The sequence below is a fragment of the Grammomys surdaster genome, unplaced genomic scaffold (genome assembly GCF_004785775.1).
Source record: "Grammomys surdaster isolate TR1022 unplaced genomic scaffold, NIH_TR_1.0 219, whole genome shotgun sequence".
Taxonomy (NCBI): Eukaryota; Metazoa; Chordata; class Mammalia; order Rodentia; family Muridae; genus Grammomys; species Grammomys surdaster.
The window spans coordinates 1335493-1348299 of NW_021604664.1; positions in this window are offsets into that span (position 1 = coordinate 1335493).

The window sequence follows — 12807 nt, forward strand, 5'->3', positions numbered from 1 at the left end:
ATCTTTTCCCAATCTGTTGGTTTCCGCTTTGTCCTATTGACTGTGTCCTTTGCTTTACAGAAGATTTGCAGTTTTATGAGGTCCCATTTGTCAATTCTTGGTCTTAGAGCACAAGCCATTGATGTTCTGTTCAGGAACCTTTCTCCTGTGCCCATGTATTCCAGGCTTTTCCCCCAATTTCTCTTCTATTAGTTTCAGTGTAGCTGGTTTTATGTGGAGGTCCTTGATCCACTTGGAATTGAGTTTTGTACAAGGAGATAAGTATGGATCAATTTGCATTCTTCTACATGCTGACCTCCAGTTGGACCAGCACCATTTGTTGAAAATGCTGTCTTTTTTCCACTGAATGGTTTTAGCTCCTTTGTCAAAGATCAAGTGGCCATAGGTATGGGGGCTCATTTCTGGGTCTTCTATTCTATTCCATTGATCCTCCTGCCTGTCTCTGTTCCAATACCACACAATTTTTAATCACTATTGCTTTGTAGTACAGCTTGAAGTCAGGGATTGTGATTCCCCCAGAAGTTCTTTTATATAAGCTTCTTTCTTGAGTGACACAGAATGAAACCCTGTAAAAGCAGCAAAGCATCTTCACAACAGCATGATGTCTGCAAACCCTTTTTGTAAAGGTTGTCCTAGGTCCAACTGAACTTTGCTAATATGGTCTTGTTGTGCCAGGGAAATGTTAGTGATCCCCAAAACACACACAGAAGCCAATCTGATGCAACTCACAGTAGGGTCTTTATTCTATTCCAGCTGCTTGCCCCCCACCCCTAATTGCACCGCTGTCAAGTGGGACAGTTTTGGTGGTGGGGGATCCCCAGTATCTATTGGGGCAAGGCTTTATAGTAAGCACAGGCAGGAAATACGTGTGCAAGCATCTAATTGGAAAGCTGCTGTGGCCTTTAACCTAGTTGTCTGGTGCTGGGAGTCATATCATAAATGTAACTTCTGCTCCCCTGTGCATTGCTGCTCTTTAGGCATGGGTGGTGGGCTTATAACCTGGGGATGCAGGTTTGTTGGGGGAATAACTGGAGACACTGGTCTTGTTGAGGGTGTAACCTGGAAACTCTGCTCTTGTTGGGGATTAACCTAGAGACTGGCGATAGGCTCAGGTTTTGTTGGGAGGCATCTTGGAAACTAATGTTAGGTATCAGCCTGTTAGTTTACCTGAGTTCAAACTTAGGTCAGGTTCTCTAAAATGGAGTCTGAACTTAAAAGCTTTGGCATCTCAGTCTGTCGTCATCTTTTTATCTAGGTGAGCAGACATTACATTTCCACCTCTAGCCCTAAACCTGACTCTAATTCTTAACATTAACCCTAACCCTTAACCTCACCCAGTCCCATCCAAGCCACTTTTCAGGTCTGAGCTATGTGGGTTGAGTCCTGAGTCCACTAGACAAATCTGGAGCTAGAGGCCACCGCTGGGAATGGTCTTATGTCTGAGTCTCAAGCCCAGGCTTCCACTGTGAGGAGGCTCCTCTCTGAGGGTCAACTGGACAACTGCTGGCTTATTGCTCAGACCTGAGGCTCCTCCCCTTAGTCCTTCAAGTCCGCCCCTGCTCTGCCCACCCTGCCCCACAGATGCAGAGAACTGTGTTTCTTTTGGGGACTGGTATCTTTTTTTTTTTTTTTTCATTTCAACTGTGATCAGAAGAAAAGTGCTCCAGAACTACAAGGTCCAGCGGTAGGACCCCACCCTGAAGCAGTAGGAAAGGTGAGGCAGAGGGATACCCATGATTTTTAAGCAGTAAGTTAGCTCTTTGCTTAGCTCTGGCTAGAGTGGAAACCCTTACCTTAGCACACACAGGAATGAAGTGAGTTGGATTTCCAGGGCTGCTGAGTTGACGGGCCTGGTATGACTGAGGGAAGGGGCTACAGGACTTCTGGTGAAAGCTTCCTGCCCATATGCCATATCTGGAGGCTGCACCTGATTGGCAATTGGCCACATGACCCTTTAAATAATCACTTAAGGATAAAAATAAATAGCGCCTGAACTTCTACTGCCTCGATAACCTTACCACATATAGGTATGTGGATATTTACACACTCGCGCGCACACACACACACACACACACATTAGATCAACTTTCACAAACTACCACTCTTCCTACTTCCAGGAGAGCCCTGTCACTAATACCACATGGACTCTGCAAACACAACAGTCAACTCTACAAACACATACATACACACCTCCCAGTTATAGATGACACAGATCTGTCCCACTAGTTCAAGAGAAACCTATGACAGGGCAGGTCCCTTTGCAACAGCTATCTTTGTATGTCCCTGCTGTGTATCTTGTCTCCTTCCTTCCATATTGAAACATTCCATCCTGCAGGAAAGCTCTTTAAGACAGAAGGTAAACTACTCATATCAGCTTCAGGAAGTCCCTGAAACTGACCAGATTTACTAGGCCCCTCCCCTCCCCACAAGAGTAAACAGTAAATTCTGCTCAGCATCTCTCTCAGAGAAGCCAAGCTGCAAAGAAGAAGCTGAGACCAGACCAGCTGCCTGGAAAATCAGAAACCAGCCTACCTGCCTGAAAGAGGATTAGATGAATTGAGTCACTTATAAGGGACATTCTTCAACAAAGCTGCCTGCAGACTGTGCAGTGTGTGCTCCAGGTTCCCAGCCTGAGCTGGTGGGTTTGGACAATGGCAGCTGTCTTCAAGTTGTCTTCTCCTGTAATTCACCCCTTACCCAATAACTCCAATAAGACTCACTAGTTCACCGAGTTGGACTTTGGTGGCATCCACACTTTGGTCTGCCCTGGACTCCCTATCTGGGGTGAGTAGATGCCTATGTTGTGTCTCCCCAGGACAAATCTTGTCACACAATAGCCTCACAGTGGTAGAATTTGTAAAACATTGTACACCAAGTAGGTCCATCAGGAGATGCTGAACAAGGGTTGAGGTATCAAAGATCTACTAAGGAGAAGGTCCACACAATGGCATACATTAATCTGAATGTTTTCTAACTCCAAATCTTCCACAATAGAATAGAGACACATTTGTTAGTGGCAACAGGCATGTTACCTTTTGATAACAAGTTTATACTGCAATGCTTTTCATCTGAACAAGGACAATAAGGCACTAATGTAAGGTTTGACAAGGTTCCATTCATAAAACATTCTTAGCTTAGTGACTGGCTCACTATTCATACACCCAAGGATCAGCCACTGGTACTAGTGACAATCATATCATAATAGACAAGGCCACATAGTCCTACAGGGAGATGAGAGCACGGAAGACATTAGCTTACAGGGAAGTAAAACCACTGGTTGACAAAGTTCTTCTGTAAAGAACCATATATTAGAGTAAACATGTTAACATGTTAGCCAAGGCTATATAACCTTATGTAATCACCATAAAAGCCATAGGGTTTTTTGTACCTTATATTGATAATTGAAAGAGTATTCTTAGGTTATACTGATAATTAAAAGAGTATTCTTAGGTTATATGATAATTGAAAGTGTATTCTGGGTTTGTTAACCTATGCAGACATCTGTAGATGCTGCCTGGAAGTTCCCCCTCCACTTCTCCATGTCCTCCTTCCTGCCCCCCTCCTCCCACTGCTTTTCCTCCTTCATGACGACTGTTAACTGTGTTAAATTATATTTTTAGTTTAGGACAGAAAGTGAAACTGTGTGGGTTAAGAGAAAATTCTCTTATCCTCAGATTTCTCTTTTTGCTTCAATTTCTGGAGGCCTGTCTCTGCTCCATGGCTCTTACTACACAGAGGGGCAAAGACACTGGTCCATCCTATAATATGGATATCTCTGTGCACCAAGACTTCTATCCAGAGGCTGTTTCTCGTCTTCCTGAACTTTTTTTTAATTGGATGTTTTATTTACATTTCATATGTTATCACCTTACCCCAATCCACCCCCCACCACCTCCCAGGAACTCCCTATCCCCTCACCCTTCCTCCTGCTTCTCTGTGGATGTGCCCCTACCTTACCCCCCCCCCACTCCTAACTCCCAACCCTCAAATTCCCACCGACTGAGGTGTTCAGCATTCATGAGACCAAGGATCTCTTCTCCTACCATGCCCAAAAGGGCCCTTTACCCTTACATATACAGCTGGAGCCATGGATCCCTCCCTAAGTGTTCCCAGGCTGGTGGTATAGACGCTGGGAGCTCTGGTTGGTTGGTATTGTTGCTCTCCTCATGAGGCTGCAAACCCTTTCAGCTCCTTCTCTCTAACTCCTCCATTGGGAACCCCATGATCAGTTCAATGGCTAGCTGTGAGCCTCTGAATGTGAGACTCTTGCAGGTCTCTAAGGAGACATCTATATCAGGCTCTTGTCAGCATGCACTTCCTGACTTCCACATCAGTATCTACCTTTGGTGACTGCACATGGGATGGATACCCAGGTGGAATGGTCTCCAGACGGCCCCTCCTTCAGTTTATGTCCCTCACTTTGTCTCCATATTTGCTCCCTTGAATATTTTGTTACTCCTTCTAAGAAGGACGAAAGCACCCCCACTTGGTCTTCCTTCTTCATGTGGTCTATGAGTTGCATCTTGGGCATTTCAAGGTTCTGGGCTAATATACAATAGTCAGTGAGTGAATATCATATGTGTTCTTTTGTGATTGGCTTACCTCACTCAGGATGATATTTTCTAGTTCCATCCATTTACCTAGGAACCTCTCGAATTCGTTGTTTTTAATAACTGAGTAGTTCTCCATTGTGTAAATGTACCACATTTTTTGTATCCATTCCTCAGTTGAAGGACATCTGGGTTCTTTCCAGATTCTGGCTATTATAAATAAGGCTGTTATGAACATAGTGGAGCATATGTCCTTGTTACATGTTAGAGCATATTTTGGGTATATGCCCAGGAGTGGTATAGCTGGATCCTCAGGTAATGCTATGTCCAATTTTCTGAGGAACCACCAGACTGATTTCCAAAGTGGTTGTACCATCTTGCAGTCCCACCAACAATGGAGGAGTGTTCCTCTTTCTCCACACCCTCGCCAGCATCTACTATCACCTGAGTTTTTAATCTTAGCCATTCTGACTGGTGTGAGATGGAATCTCAGGGTTGTTTTGATTTGCATTTCCCTGATGACTAAGGATACTGAAAATTTCTTTAGGTGCTTCTCTGCCATTCGAGTTTCCTCACTTGAAAGTTCTTTGTTAATAGGGTTATTTGGTTGTCTGGAGTCTAATTTCGTGAGTTCTTTGAGCCCTCTATCAGATGTAGGATTGGTAAAGATCTTTTCCCAATTTGTTGGTTGCCGTTTTATCCCATTGACAAAAAACTTTGCAATTTTATGAAGTCCCATTTGTCAATTCTTGATCTTAAAGCATAAGCCATTGGTGTTTGGTTCAGGAACTTTTCTCCTGTGCCCAAGTATTCGAGGTTCTTCCCCACCTTCTCTTCTATTAGTTTCAATGTATCTGGTTTTATGTGGAGGTCCTTATTCACTTAGACTTGAGCTTTGTACAAGGAGATAAGAATGGATCAATTTGCATTCTACGTGTTGTCCTCCAGTTGAACCAGCACCATTTGTTGAAAATGCTGTCCTTTTTCCACTGGACAGCTTTAGCTCCTTTGTCAAAGACCAAGTGACCATAGGTGTGTGGGTTCATTCCTGGGTCTTCAATTCTATTCCGTTGATCTTCCTGCCTGTCTCTGTACCAATACCATGCAGTTTTTATCACTATTGCTCTGTAGTACAGCTTGAGGTCAGGGATGCTGATTCCTCCAGAAGTTCTTTTATTGTTGAGAATAGTTTTCACTATCCTGGGTTTTTTGTTATTCCAAATGAATTTGAGAATTTCCTTTTCTAACTTTGTGAAGAATTGAGTTGGGATTTTAATGGGGATTACATTGAATCTGTAGATTGCTTTTGGCAAGATGGCCATTTTTATTATATTAATCCTGCCAGTCCATGAGCATGGGAGATCTTTCCATCTTCTGAGATCTTCTTCGATTTCTTTCTTCAGAGACTTGAAGTTCTTGTCATACAGATCTGTCACTTGCTTGGTTAGATTCACACCGAGATATTTTATATTATTTGTGACTATTGTGAAGGGTGTCATTTCCCTAATTTCTTTTTCAGTCTGTTTACTTTCATGTAGAGGAAGGCTACTGATTTGTTTGAGTTGATTTTATAACCAGCCACTTTGCTCAAGTTGTTTATCAGGTTTAGGAGTTCTCTGGTGGAAGTTTGGGGGTCACTTAAGTATACTATCATATCATCTGCAAATAGTGAGATTTTGACTTTTTCCTTTCCTATTTGTATCCCTTTGACTTCTTTTTGTTGTCTAATTGCTCTGGTTAGTACTTCTAGTACTATATTGAATAGGTAGGGGGAGAGTGGGCAGCCTTGTCTAGTCCCTGATCTTAGTGGGATTGCTTCAAGTTTCTCTCCATTTAGTTTGCTATTGGCTACAGATTTGCTGTATATTTCTTTTACTATGTTTAGGTAGGGACCTTGAATTCCTGATCTTTACAAGACTTTTATCATGAAGGGATGTTGAATTTTGTCAAATGCTTTCTCAGCATCTAGTGAGATGGTCATGTGGTTTTTTTCTTTGAATTTGTTTTTATTGGGGATTACATTGATGGATTTCCAAATATTGAACCATCCCTGCATTCCTGGGATAAAACCTACTTGATCATGATGGATGATTGTTTTGATGTGTTCTTGGATTCAGCTTGCTAGAATTTTATTGAGTATTTTTGCATCGATTTTCATAAGGGAGATTGGTCAGAAGTTATCTTTTTTTGTTGGGTCTTTGTGAGGTTTGGGTAAGAGTGTAATTGTAGCTTCATAGAACGAAGTGGGTAGTGTTCCTTCTGTTTCTATTTTGTGGAATAGTTTGAAGAGAATTGGTATTAGGTCTTCCTTGAAGGTCTGATAGAATTCTGCACTAAAACCATCTGGACCTGGGCTTTTTTTGGTGGGGAGACTTATAATGACTGCTACTATTTCCTTAGGGGTTATGGGACTGTTTAGATGGTTTATTTGCTCCTGATTTAACTTTGGTACCTGGTATCTGTCTAGGAAGTTGTCCATTTCATCCAGGTTTTCCAGTTTTGTTGAGTATAGGCCTTTGTAGTAGGATCTGATGATTTTTTTGAATTTCCTCAGTTTCTGTTGTTATATCTCCCTTTTCAGTTCTGATTTTATTAATTTGGATACTATCTCTTCTGGTTTTGTTGATATTTTGTATTGTTCTTTCTGTTTCTATTTGGTTGATTTCAGCCCTGAGTTTGATCATTTCCTGCCTTCTACTCCTCCTGGGTGTATTTGCTTCTTTTTGTTCTAGAGCTTTTAGTTGTGCAGTCAACTTGTTAGTGTGTGCTCTTTCCAGTTTCTTTTTGTAGGCACTTAGAGCTATGAGTTTTCCTCTTAGCACTGCCTTCATGGAGTCCCACAAGTTTTGGTATGATGTGTCCTCATTTTCATTAAATTCTAAAAACTCTTTAATTTCTTTCTTTATTTCTTCCTTGACCAAGTCATCATTGAGTAGAGAGTTGTTCAGTTTCCATGTGCATGTGGGTTTTCCATTGGTTTTGTCATTATTAAAGACCAGCTTTAGTCCGTGGTGATCTGATAGGATGCAAGGGATTATTTCAATCTTTTTGTATCTATTGAGGCCTGTTTTGTGACCAATTATATGGTGTATTTTGGAGAAGGTACCATGAGGTGCTGAGAAAAAGGTATATTCTTTTGTTTTAGGATGAAATGTTCTATAGATATCTGTTAAGTCCATTTGGTTCATAACTTCTGTTAATTTCAAAGTGTCTCTGTTTAGTTTCTGTTTCCATGATCTGTCCATTGCTGAGAGTGGGGTGTTGAAATCCCCCACTATTATTGTGTGAGGTGTAATGTGTGTTTTGAGCTTTAGTAAAGTTTCTTTTATGTATGTAGGTGCCCTTGCATTTGGGGCATAGATGTTCAGAATTGAGAGTTCACCATGGTAGATTTTTCCTTTGATGAGTATGAAGTGTCCTTCCTTATCTTTTTTGATTAATTTTGGATGAAAGTCGATTTTATTTGATATTAGAATGGCTACTCCAGCTTGTTTCTTGGGACCATTGGCTTGAAAAATTGTTTTCCACCCTTTTATTCTGAGGTAGTGTCTGTCTTTGTCACTGAGGTGCGTTTCTTGTATGCAGCAAAATTCTGGGTCTTGTTTGTGTATCCAGTCTGATAGTCTGCGTCTTTTTATTGGGGAATTGAGACCATTGATGTTAAGAGATATTAAGGAAAAATGATTGTGGCTTCCTGTTATTTTTGTTATTAGAGGTAGAATTATGTTTGTATAGCTATCTTCTTTTGAGGTTGTTGGAAGATTACTACCTTGCTTTTTCTAGATTGTAGTTTCCCTCCTTGTGTTGGCGTTTTGCATCAATTATCCTTTGAAGTGCTGGGTTTGTATGAAGATATTGTGCAAATTTGGTTTTGTCATGGAATATCTTGGTTTCACAATAGTGATTGAGAGTTTTGCTGGGTATAGTAGTCTGGGCTGGTATTTGTGTTCTCTTAGGGTCTCTATGATGTCAGTCCAGGCTCTTCTGTCTTTTATAGTCTCTGGTGAGAAGTCTGGTGTAATTCTTATAGGTCTGCCTTTATATGTTACTTGACCTTTTTCCCTTACTGCTTTTAGTATTTTTTCTTTGTTTTGTGAATTTGATGTTTTGATTATTGTGTGACAGGAGGTATTTCTTTTCTGGTCTAGTCTATTTGGTGTTCTGTAGGCTTCTTGTGTGTTTATGGGCATCTCATTCTTTAGGTTAGGGAAGTTTTCCTCAATAATTTTGTTGAAGATATTTACTGGCCCTTTAAGTTTATACCTATTATCCTTTGGTTTGGTCTTCTCATTGTGTCCTAGATTTCCTGGATATTTTGGGTTAGGAGCTTTTTGCATTTTCTTTGACAGTTGTGTCAATGTTTTCCATGGTATCTTCTGCACATGAGATTCTCTCTTCTATCTCTTGTATTCGGTCGGTGATGCGTGCATCTATGACTCCTGATCTCTTTCCTAGGTTTTCTATCTCCAGGGTTGTCTCCCTTTGAGATTTCTTTATTGTTTCTATTTCCATTTTCAGATCCTGAATGATTTCGTTTAATTCATTCATTGTGTTTTCTTTGTAGTTCTTTAATGGATTTCTTTGTTTCCTCTTTAAGGGCTTCTACCTGTTTACTTGTACTCTCCTGTACTTCTTTAAGGGAGTTACTTATGTCCTTCTTAAAATCCTCTACCATCATCATGAGAAGTGATTTTAATTCTGAATCCTGCTTTTCTGATGTGATGGGGTGTCCAGGGTTTGCTATATTGGGAGAACTGGGTACTGATGATGCCAAGTAACTTTGGTTTCTGTTGCTTATGTTCTTGCGCTTGCCTTTTACCATCTGGTTAACTCTAGTGTTACCTGCCCTCACTGTGTCTGACTGCAGTCTGTATTTCCAGTTATCTTGCTTGTGTCAGAACTCCTCAGACTCCAAATGTTTCTGTGGTCTTGTGATCCTAAGCTCCTGGGTGGAAGAACCCTGGGACTCAGGCCACCTCTGGGATCTGGAATTCTGCTGCTCTGAGTGCAGTGATTCCTCTAGGATGGCTCAGGATATGGTGTCTCCACAAGAGCAAACCAGCTAGGTGTCTGCTGCTCTGAGTGCAGTGGCTCCTCTAGGATGGTTCAGGATTCAGTATCTCCGCAGGAGCAGACCAGCTATGTGTCTGTCCCAGCTAAAAGGACCATATGGGGGTGGAAGGGAAGTGGAATTCCAGAGGGGCGGGGTTTGGGTGGCTGATGGGTCCTGATCATCCCTGGCTCCCAGTTGTAACTCTGGGGCGTAGGGAGTGAGACAGGGTTCTTACCCGCTGCTCTGAGTGCAGTTGCTCCCCTAGGATGGCTGAGGATTCAGTGTCTCCACAGGAGCAAACCAGCTTTGTGTCTGCCCCGGCCAAAAGGACCCTTCCTGAACTTTTAAGAGTAACTTCAGGCTTGTCATTTTCTTCCTGGGGAAGCCAAGATGAAAGATTAAGTGTTTGTGTCATTATGGTGATACCCATAGATGTCGCGGGAAATACTAAAAAAGAATGGCAAGTTCTCATGTTAAACCCAGCTACTCTCTGCCCCAGTGGGCTGGCTGGCCTGTTCTTATCTCATGGAGGCTCTGAGTTAGAGCTCCAAAATCTCTCCACCCAGCTCACTAAGTTCCCACTGGTAGGTCGCTACCACGACAGCCCCATTCAAAACCCTGTGTAGTGCACATTTGGCAAAACCATGCTTTGCCGCCGTACCTTCCTCTCTGGAACCCAGACAAGCAGCCGTGTAAAAGAAAACACAACACAAACTTAGTTCAGAAACCATGGTAACTCAATCGCTGGGCGCAACAACTATAATCCTATTCTTGTAAGCCATATTAAATCTAAATCCTCCGGTAGCGAATCCTGGCAGATCCGCCACTGAAACTGTCGTAGCTACATCTTGTCCTGTCGCGATCCCCATCTAAAAGGCCCTCAGCCTTTCCTGCTTCCTCTCTTCCTCCGTCCAACCTAGAAGTCCCACCTACTCACCCAGTGACTGGTTCCTTTATTCATTAGGTGATGGTTCACAAGAAGTCACCGAAAGTGCAATTAACATCAAAATACAAGCAACACCAGTGCTATCCACAACGCATAAATGGGGATGTTTTGCCAGCTAAGCTCTGAACCAAAAGGCTTTTATAAGGAGAAAATATTTTCTCAGTGTGAAAAGTGTTTTCTGTGGCATAGGAATTTCAATACCAAAAATGTTATCATTACTGTGGCAGGGCCTTTTCTGTCCATTGTATTTGCAGTGGAGCTCTATCACTGGATAGAGAAGAAGTAGGCAGAGCTAGGAATGGGGAAGAGGAAGGAATGAGAGAGAAGGAGGGAGGAGGAGAAGCAAATGGCAGGAGATATTACCCCGTGTCTCCAGCAGTTATTCATATCAAGGTTAGATAATTTGAGTTAACAATTCTAACTGTGTGGGCATCTTGTATATTGAGTATTTGTTGATATATAAATCTATTTGGTTAATTTTTAGCATTAAGAGTCTTATTTCGCTGGGCAGTGGTGGCCCACGTCTTTAATCCCAGCTCTTGAGAGGCAGAGGCAGGTGGATTTCTGAGTTTGAGGCCAGCCTGGTCTACAGAGTGAGTTCTGGGACAGCCAGGGCTACACAGAGAAACCCTGTCTTGAAAAACAAAAACAAACAAACAAACAAAAAAACAAACCCAAAAAAGAGTCTTATTTCTACTGGGTACTGGAATTGTTATATCTACCACATGGGGGTGGCAGAGTTGGCCCAAGAGGCATGATTAGGGCTATGGACTCCATGGAGTTGACCAGCAGTGGCGGCAGCCATGTCATTGTCTTGTGGGTCCTGGGGTTGGTGCCACTGGCCAGCCATTAGCCATTAGCGTGGAAACTTAGAGTGGGAACATGGCAGCCAGGCTGGGAGCTAGTAGGACCTGCTGCTTTCTCTAATATTTCTTGCAACAATTACTATTAACCTATTACTAAAAGTTAAATCAAATTATTATATTATTATTAAAAATATTTTAATAATTCACATGGACTAGCAAATATTCTCAAGCTTCTAAGGCTTCTGTGGAGACAGCCTCCTGCATCAAACAGCTTTGGTAGGGCTTTGTGATGTTGTGGCAACATACTTAATGAAACCAATTAAATCAGAAGGCAGAACATCACAAATTAGTATAATGTTCATTTGTTTTGGCCATTAGGAATACTTGATACATAGGAGAAAGACAATTTTTAGGAAAGAAATTTAAAACAATATACCATCTTTATCAACTTCCTGTATAATGTGACTGTTCATTCACTTTTCACAAGTAGAATCTGGCATGACAGCAAGATAATAAGACAAATCAAACATTGTCCACAAACTTTACATTACATAACGATGTAATTTGTTGATTCCAAGTTTGTAATAGTATATATTTCTCCCATAAACACTGCTATTTATTATCTCCTTTAAGTAACTTTGACCTGAGCTTGGCAATGGGAAATAAACCCTCGATTAGTCATGACAGAGAACAGCAGCTGCTTGTTCCAAATGCTGAGCGTGGTCTCCAGTTGAGATTCTCTGGGGTGTGGAGGAAAGGATCTTGCTGACAGCACTGTGTAGCTGTGATAATTAAACTAGTCAAAACATGGCACGGCCTAAAGTAGAGGATTACAGAGATTCTTTCATCAGTAAAATGCACGCTGGGTAAGCATAAGAACCCACGCTATAACAGGCCAGAGAGAAGATTGCTAGGGCTTGTGCACAGCTAGTTTGCTAAATAGATGAGCTCTAAGTTCAGTGAGAGATTCTACCTTAAAGAGTAGTGTGGAGCACAGTCAAGGAAGACTGGCACCAGACTGCCACCTCTGACACATGCCCAGACCCATGTCCACAGGATAAGGATAGCTAATGAGAGACGCCTGCATCCAAAACAACTAAAAAAGAGAAACATTGCGCGTGTGTCAGCCTGCTCCTCGGCGGTGCATGTTCCTTCCTATGCCTACAGCACTTCCAGACTGTGGATATTTGACTTGATATTTGGAATATTTGAAACAAACTATTTCTTTAAAGCTAGGGCCTCACTGTATGGCATGGAACTCACAGACAGACCATCTTGGCCTTGAACTCACAGAGAGCTACCTGCCTCTGCCTCCTGAATGCTGGGATTAAAGGTGTATGCCACCATGCCCAGCACATTATATCTCAGTTTAGTTTAATCTGTCTTTGGTTTGGTTTGGTTTGGTTTGGTTTGGTTTGGTTTGGTTTGGTTTGGTTTGGTTTGGTTTGGTTT